Source organism: Saccopteryx bilineata, chromosome 4 (genome assembly GCF_036850765.1).
Source record: "Saccopteryx bilineata isolate mSacBil1 chromosome 4, mSacBil1_pri_phased_curated, whole genome shotgun sequence".
Classification (NCBI taxonomy): Eukaryota; Metazoa; Chordata; class Mammalia; order Chiroptera; family Emballonuridae; genus Saccopteryx; species Saccopteryx bilineata.
In genome coordinates this window covers 229,168,444-229,177,269 of record NC_089493.1, presented here as the reverse complement: position 1 = coordinate 229,177,269, position 8,826 = coordinate 229,168,444, and the positions used below count along the sequence as shown (strand labels likewise).

General features: G+C 32.3%; 1 non-coding gene across 1 annotated transcript; it reads left to right on the top strand.

Moving 5' to 3' along the window:
* Positions 1–4,569: 4,569 nt before the first annotated feature.
* On the top strand, positions 4,570–4,674 carry LOC136336664 (small Cajal body-specific RNA 4). Its single transcript, XR_010731499.1, has one exon. It is a non-coding gene; the product is annotated as a small Cajal body-specific RNA 4 (non-coding RNA).
* Positions 4,675–8,826: the final 4,152 nt, after the last annotated feature.

Genomic DNA, 8,826 nt, shown 5'->3' with positions numbered 1-8,826 from the left:
AAAAATCAAAGTACTGTAATCTTGTTATTACCCATTCTGGACACTTGTAATAAATGATATAAACCAAATAAATTAATATGTAATACAAATCATCATAGTAATCCAAAACATGTTTTAAGATAAGATCAAACATGTATTTTATTCAAATCAAATTTCAAGTACAAACAGTGTCATAAACCATCTCTTTATGGAAAAAAAATATTTAGAGACATCTTAGCAGATGCTTAACTTATTATAGTACGACCAAGCTTAACTCCTGCTCAGTTTCAAGAAGAATACACACACTTTAAGAATTTTGTATCTAGGATATAAGATAACCAAACTGACTAGATAGTATGGAAATTATTTTTGAGGTTAATAATTATTAGAATGATATAAAAATCAGTATGAAAGTAACTTTTTGGAATGTAACACCACAAGGGACCAAATTCCTGAAACAATGCATGGTTATGGCAGAGGGTGTTTGGAGGTGAGTAGAGAGGGCAAATATGGCCGTTTTTACATAACAAGCACATTTTCCATTGCACCCCTCCCTCTTCTTTTCTTGAACACTAGACATAAATTTTTTTTTGAATCAATGAATTAATGAATGTTGTTGGACTAGACTTTAAAAGAATTTCACCTATATCAAGAAATAACTGAATAACTGCTTCATCATATTATTCCCACTAAACTGCCATGTCTGAAAAACCCCACTTGTGAGACCACTATTTTGAGTAAATTGTGGTAGATGACTACTTTAAATTCAGATGTACTGTCTGGGTGGAATGACACTTTATTCTCAACCATGGCATTAGTCTCTTAGGTGAATTTGCTGTTTCAGAACACAAAGGCAAAGTTTCTGGGGGAAAGAAAAGGCAGGCTAATATGAAGAGAAAAGAACATTTACATGTTTAATTCTTGCTGCCAATATAAGTGAAGCCCACTGGGAAAACTTGCACACACTCTGTGTAATGTGGGGTCCTCCTAAAAACCAATGAAAAGGGAAGACAAAGAAATCGGTAGAAAAAGTCTTACTATATAGGTCTTGATCTCAGGTAATGGGTGTCTTCTTCCAATATTTTTTCTCCATTCTCATTTTCATATTTTAGTGAGGTGTTTCTTAAACTATGTATTTTAATTTATGTGGATAACTAGGAGGTAAATTTTATTGAAGGTATTTACACTTAAAGTAGACATGGTCCTTGACATAGAATATACACCTATATCCAATATTTTTGAGCACTTGCTATATATTCATTTCCTTGCTAGGCAGTAGTAGTTCAGAGATAAAGAACTCATTTTTCAGCCCAAGGAACTAGACACTCTAGCAAAGAAAGCCAACACATTCAAGACAAACTAGATTGCAGATGAACTCTCCTTTCAAGACTATAGTCAAATGTCTCATCTATTAGGCCTTAACTGAATCATATCTGAGTCAATTTTCTCACTTCTCTGTAATAAACTCCATCTCTTCTATATACCTTCATTCCTGTACTTACTGTGTTTTAATCATATATTTATATGTCTACCTCCACAATTAGGTTGTATCTTTAAAGCAACGGGTCTTAAGTTTTGTTCAATTCTGATCCTTTGGTACCAAGTACAGAATTTAATTTGCAATGGGCATTCAAATATGTTCTGAATGAATGTAAGAGTACTATAATCATGTTGTGAACTGTCTTTGAAGAGAGCATAAAAATGATGCACCTGACCATAAGACACACCGAGGGTTTTAAGGAGGAAAATAAGAAAAAAAATATTCTGAACCAAATGGTGTGTTAAAATATTTAATAAAATATACCACAATAATATTTCAACAATGTAAACTCAGCAGTATTAACAACCATTAGCACTGCTATTAACAAATGAGAAGAGACTTTAATGTTCAAAAACTCTTCTAGTTTTCCAGGAACTCATCATCGCTAGTGTCAGAATTTAAGAAGCTCAGTTGCTCACAATCACTGGTATCACTTTCTTCACTATTCTCATATAAGATACCATCTTCAGTGCCATCTCAGGCATTGCTAATGACACATTTTTGAATGACCGTACCACGGTTTCATTCTTCACTGACTGCCATGATGTTTTCACCCATTCACAAGCTTGAGTGATAGTGGGTCTCTTCATTCGTCCAGTTGGTGTCAGATCATGATTACCAGCAGCCATCTATTTGTTCCACTCTTCTTGCATAAAGACTTTAAACAGTTTGTTGATGGAAATGTTGAGAGGTTGCAACTGGCTGGTAAGACCTCCAGGAATTACCACTAGATGAGTCTTCACTGCTTTAAAGTTTTTTGTTGTTGTTGTTCTGCTAATATGTGCTCTAAACTGGTCAAGCACTAATAGGGCAGCAAGTTGGCGTCAGCAGTTTATACAGAGCTCCAGCAGCTGCAGCACAGCCCTCCAATGCTGCAGTGCACCTCTAATGTCTGCTCTTGGTGATGCCAGATGAATGCACCTACACAACATTGCTCGCCATCCCTCCTGAGCTGCAGGCAACTGTGGAAACCGGAACCAGGCCATCACTCAGCAGATGCCCGGTTCTGCACGCCACTGTGGCTAGTATGATTATGCTCCCGCTGGTGTTCATTCCACATGTTTACCCACGCAGTGCCTGGCAGCAACTAAAAAAAAAATGAACATTCATTCCATAAGATGCACAGGTATTTTCCACTCCACTTTTGAGGGGAAAAAAGTGCTGTCTAATGGAGCGAAAAATATGGTAATTCTAGAAGAGAGGAAGGCATCATTGAGGAAATGACCTCCAACTTGGATTTTGAAGGATAAGATAAATTATGCTAGTATACAATAGACAAAGTCAACAGATTTCTAGGCTAATTCTAAATATATTCAGCTAAATTGCTTAGGGTCCAAATTCAATCTAAAGACAGCTTGCCAAAATAAGCTAGAAATTTCTTAGAGAAAAATAAGTTCAAAGTGGCAAAAGTGTTTATTTTTCAAGCAGTGTAAGTAATAATTTATGGAGGAAAAAACTAAAGAAAATTTATTACAATGAACTTTTTCAGTGAACACCATACCCCATGCTGTTGATGGATCTTTTCCTAGATTTCAGAATATACATTAATTTGCAAGAGGATATGAAGTGACTGATCCTTTAGTAGCTCACTGAAGGTGAGCTGAAAGGTCTGCAGCAGTGTGTCATATGGTTGACAGGATTTGTCATTCATTGGGTTCTCCTCACATGGAACTTGTCACTAGTTATTAAATTTCTCTCTTTTCTTTCATGGAGGGGGCAAATCATTCTTCTAATATTTTCCCAGATATCTCCATGCTGAGAGTCAAATGATGTGTGAGGAATTGTTGCCTAAAAATAAAAAAGGGGTATTTCAGAAAATTATTATGGAAAATCTGAGTTGAAATGGCCCAAAGAAACTAGATCTCCTGTGAAATAAGGTAAAATAGCAAGATTAATGGCAGTTTTGGGATGTGTGAGCATAGAAATGACTGAACTTGGTACATATGTTGACAAGTAGCAAGTCAAAGGTGTCTGGGAATTAGTTTGTGGAAGGAAGATTTTAAAATTATAAATTTAATTACACTAAAATGTTGCTTTATTTTTATATCAAGAGATTAAAATTTATTCCTATGGTGATACTTAGTAGATGTGGATACATTTTTACTTGTTCTTCAAGATGTGCTACATTTTTAAGAGTTACATTAGGTGAGCCATGGAAAGAACACCCATTGACAGAACTTTAGGGTCCATATAAAAGGAGACTATAATTTCAATATACTGTAGGTTTATAGATGACATATGAATTATTTGTTTCCAAGTTACACTTACAATGTTTTAAAAAAGATCAAATGGATTGTGTACAAAGGAGGATAGCTAGAATTGAAACATGTCAGAATATCAAGGCACATGAGGATAGGTAAAGTAGTTGAGTATGTTAAACCTAGAGAAAAAATGACTACAGAGGTCACAACGATCATAAAGAATTGCCATATATTACATGTAGATAAGTAAATCTTTTGTTTTGCTCCAGAACTAGAAGTGATAAGAAGAAAAAACAGAATAATATATTCTGTTTCAAGCTGTAAAGATCATGTATGAAGATATATAATCAACAACATGATGAATTACCCGAAGTATCAACAGAGTTGTTTAAACAGACATTGAGAATAATCCTTCAGGGATGTCATAAGAAATTTGGGCATTAGATGGAAATTTGGACCAAGTGCCTTTACAATTTCTTTATATTTATAAAATTCACCAACCAGCTAATTAGATGATTACAAAGCCATAATAATAAATATGTTATGGTATCAGTCAGAAACAGATGACAGCCTATACAATAAAAAAGTACAAAGACAGAAAGAACATATAGAAATTTAATTTACAATAAAAGAACCCCACAGATAAATGAATAAAAGATAAATTATATAATATATAGTGTTTGATATTATCTCATTTTATGGCAATAAATAGTATTAATTCCAAAATAATTAGATACTAAATATTAAAGGTAATACTATAAAAATATTAATAGAAAATGTTGGAAAGTACCCTCATGATATAAAAAGACTTCAAAAGTACAAACAATTAAGCAAAAATCTTGTTTAATTATTGGAAGACTAAGACTCTGCTGATACAATCCTCCTAGAAAAAGTGTTGGAGAGAGCAACCCTTATTGGAGAATATCACAGGGCTGACTATACTAACCCACATTCTACAAAAACAAAAGCAAAACAAAAAAAAAACCACAAAAATATTTTGTTTAATTAGATTGTAAAAAATAAGAATTTATGTTCAAATGTACTCTAAACCAACTTAGTGTGTGTGTGTGTGTGTGTGTGTGTGTATATATATATATATATAGTGTGTATATATATTCTGTTTATATATATATAAAACAGAATGGGACAAGATATTTGAAGTTTCAAATGGCAGAGCAACAAAAGCTAGAATTCCCTAAAATCAGGTCAGCCCCATAGGAAAATTGACAAAGGAATTAAATTGACCAAATGAATAAGACTAATTTTATAACAGTGAAAATAATTTTTAAAAAGCTAAGAAATGTAAAAAAGTGCTCACAGTCATTAGAAATGAGAGAATTATAAAGGAAATGAGATATCATGTTATACTTTTAAGTGGCAAAAAAAGTTGTATAATACAAAGTATTGGTATAGATCTGAGCTATATGAATTTCTTTCTTCTTTTGTAGTTTGGGAGAGAAAAAGAGAAACAGACAGTAAGGGAAAGATGAGAAGCATGAACTCATAGTTGTGGCACTTCAGTTGTTAATTGCTTCTCATTGAGCTAAATGAATTTCTATCTGCTGCTGAGAAGGTAAGTTGTAATACTTTTTCTGAAGAGATTCTGTCATTCTCTAATAAAATAAAATTATGTATACCTTATGGTCCTGAAATTCTACCCATTGGTGTATAGAACTAAGAGAACTTCACACAAATCATCATGGAGATAAGTATATCAGTGTTTATTGCAGCAATATTTATAGTAATGGGGAGCTTCAGGAAAAATTGGAATGCCTTGATAGAAGAATGAAAAAGAGAATGAAGTTGATCTTATTGTGAATGAAATAGTCACTGTTGAAAAATGAATTAAAGGTACATGAATATTCTTAAACCAATGTTTAGTAATAGAAGAAAGATGATATAGTCATATATAACCCAATGCTATTTAACTTCATTAAAAATACATGCATACAAAATGATACACTTTAACCAAAACATCCACATGCTAGATACACATTAAACATACTAATATACTGACTATTGGATAAAAAGAAATAAATGTGGAATATGGTAATAAATAAATAAAGATGGGAATAAATGGAAACATAAAGAAAATAAGAGAAAGAATTTGTATGGGTCATTGATTATACTGTGTCATGAACTGAATTAGCATAATTAAGTCAAAATTTTGCATCTCAGTGTCAGAATATAAAATAATAAAATAAACAATAGAATTATATTTTATTTTCAGGAGACTTAAACAACATGCTATTGTATGTGGTACTACAAATTTTATCTATTATTAACTTATGTCTTTTACTCAGATCTAAAAAGGTATAGGACTTCATTTTCTCCCTTTCCCAAATCAGGTCTCAAGTTTTTGCCTTGTAATATATAGGTTTCCTTAAGGAGTTTCTTCTAGGTTGTTATGTACACACATTTGAAAGAACTGTAAAAGAGAATTATTTTTTACTTTTTCACTTTGAAACAGTTTTCAACAATGCACTAAAATATTTCAGTCATCTTTAAAGGTTTCATTTTTAATGGAAGAAAAATTTTAATTTGAAGATAATATGAAACTGTTATAATAGCTTATTAAACATAAAGGATAAAAGAACAAGTGAAGCTTTAAAATGGTAATTAAAAGAGCTGATGTGTGTCTAATACATTTATTCAGCGTCTTCTAGAAATAAGTCATGATGATGTTAAAATTTTTCTATATATTCAAGTCATTATTACCATAATTTGTCTCCACCAACTGCTAAAGTCCTGAGCTGTCTTCGAATTTGAGCCACCAAAAGTAGTAAATGATGAGTTAAGAATGCAGACACACACACTTTACCTGCTGCAAACCAACCAGCCTCCTTGCAGGGAAATTTATAGAAGTGATGTCATTATCACAGAAGGGAGGTAAGGTGTGGCTTCCTGATCTGGTGAAATTAGAATTGAGAAAAATAAGTGAATACTTTTCCATGTAAAAAAGAAACATCAATTCTCTTTCCGGGTACTTTCAGTTTACAGAAACATTTATAATATATGAGCTAATCCTTGCCTTACAGATAGCTGCCTGTGAGATAAGTAGTGTAGAAACTGGATCAATAGACATTTTCATAAATACATCAAAGACCACATAGTTCTTTAGCTCAGGTGTGACTTGAATGCTAGTTGCCTAGTTCTAAGTCAGAAGTAATTTTTCAAACAGACTTAAAACTTCCATAAGACCATAAAAAGCTTCCTGATGTTACTTTCTAGTTTGAATCAGTAGTTACATTTCCCTGATGCTTGCTATTAAGGAAATGAATAATATACCAAAAAGGTGAGAGAACTCTAATAAAATCACAGGGAATTTTGGTACAATATGTAGTTTGATAAAATAATTTTAAGCTGAATTCGGGTTAATTTGGTTATGTTTTATTGGCATACTCATAATCTATGTATAAGGACAAAAATTTTTGTTTTAAATAAAGTATAAAATAATATGATCTTGGTAGACTGATTAATCCATACACTGCTTTATCTATAATTTAAATATATGATTTTATTGAATAAGAGTATAGAAACAGAAAAAAAATCACAGAAGCCTAAATACATGTAAAATATATGCAAATATATATCTATATTGTGCTGAATTTCTCTATAAATTTAGATAGTGTTTTGCATATCATAGCTATATGGACCAAAAAAAGTGTCATTATAATATGAACCCATCGTCTTCAGGTTTGTTTATAAAGAGGTAACTCTAGGTCATTGACAAGAGAAAGAAGAAACTCAACAATTCATAAAATAGGAATAGAATCTCAAAAATCCCTTTTGTGGAAAACCTTCATACACTTTCCATAATGTGTGCTTAAGTTGGCTGCTAGTTGTATTTAACAACTGCAAATAGGCCAGGGTGTGTGAGGATGGGTGGGAGTGGAGGGAGAAGGTAGTTTATAGAATATTCACAACTTGGTGTCAATCATTTTATAAATTATAGGTGGTGACCCACTAATGTGTCCCCATGAACAATTTTTTAAAATAGAATAGAATGAGATGGAATAGAAAATAAATAGAATAGAAAACATAACAGTAATTGCAAATGATATGGGTAAATTCTTATTTGTGAAATGTTTGTTTTAGTTTTCTCATATGTGTGTTTGTGTTTATATTTAGGATGTAAAGTATATTTCTTATTGTTCCTAAAATTTTTAAAACTAATGTAGGCAGTAAATTTCCTATGACAGCTAGGGACTCAGCATAAGAAAAGATAAACAAAATCCAAAATGAAAGAGGAGAAATCACCACGGACATCATAGATATACAAAGAATTATTGTAGATTACTATGAAAAACTTTATGCCACTAAATTCAACAACCTAGAAGAAATGGATAAATTCCTAGAACAATACAACCTTCCTAGACTGAGTCATGAAGAAGCAGAAAGCCTAAACAGACCTATTAGTAGAGAATAAATAGAAAAAACCATTAAAAACCTCCCCAAAAATAAAAGTCCAGGCCCAGACGGCTATACTAGTGAATTCTATCAAACATTCAAAGAAGACTTGGTTCCTATTCTACTGAAGGTCTTCCAAAAAATTGAAGAAGCAATACTACCAAACACATTTTATGAGGCCAACATAACCCTATACCAAAACCATGCAAGGATGGCACAAAAAAAGAAAACTACAGACCAATATCTCTAATGAATACAGATGCTAAAATACTAAACAAAATACTGGCAAATCGAATACAACAACATATTAAAAAAATAATACATCATGATCAAGTGGGATTCATCCCAGAATCTCAAGGATGGTTCAACATACGTAAAACGGTTAACGTAATACACCACATCAACAAAACAAAGAACAAAAACCACATGATCTTATCAATAGATGCAGAAAAGGCATTCGATAAAATACAACACAACTTTATGTTTAAGACACTCAACAAAATGGGTATAGAAGGAAAATATCTCAACATGATAAAGGCCATATATGATAAACCATCAGCCAATATCAGACTAAATGGCATAAAACTGAGGACTTTATACCTTAAATTAGGAACAAGACAGGGTTTTCCACTGTCTCCACTCTTATTTAATGTGGTGCTAGAAGTTCTGGCCAGAGCAATCAGACAAGAGAAAGAA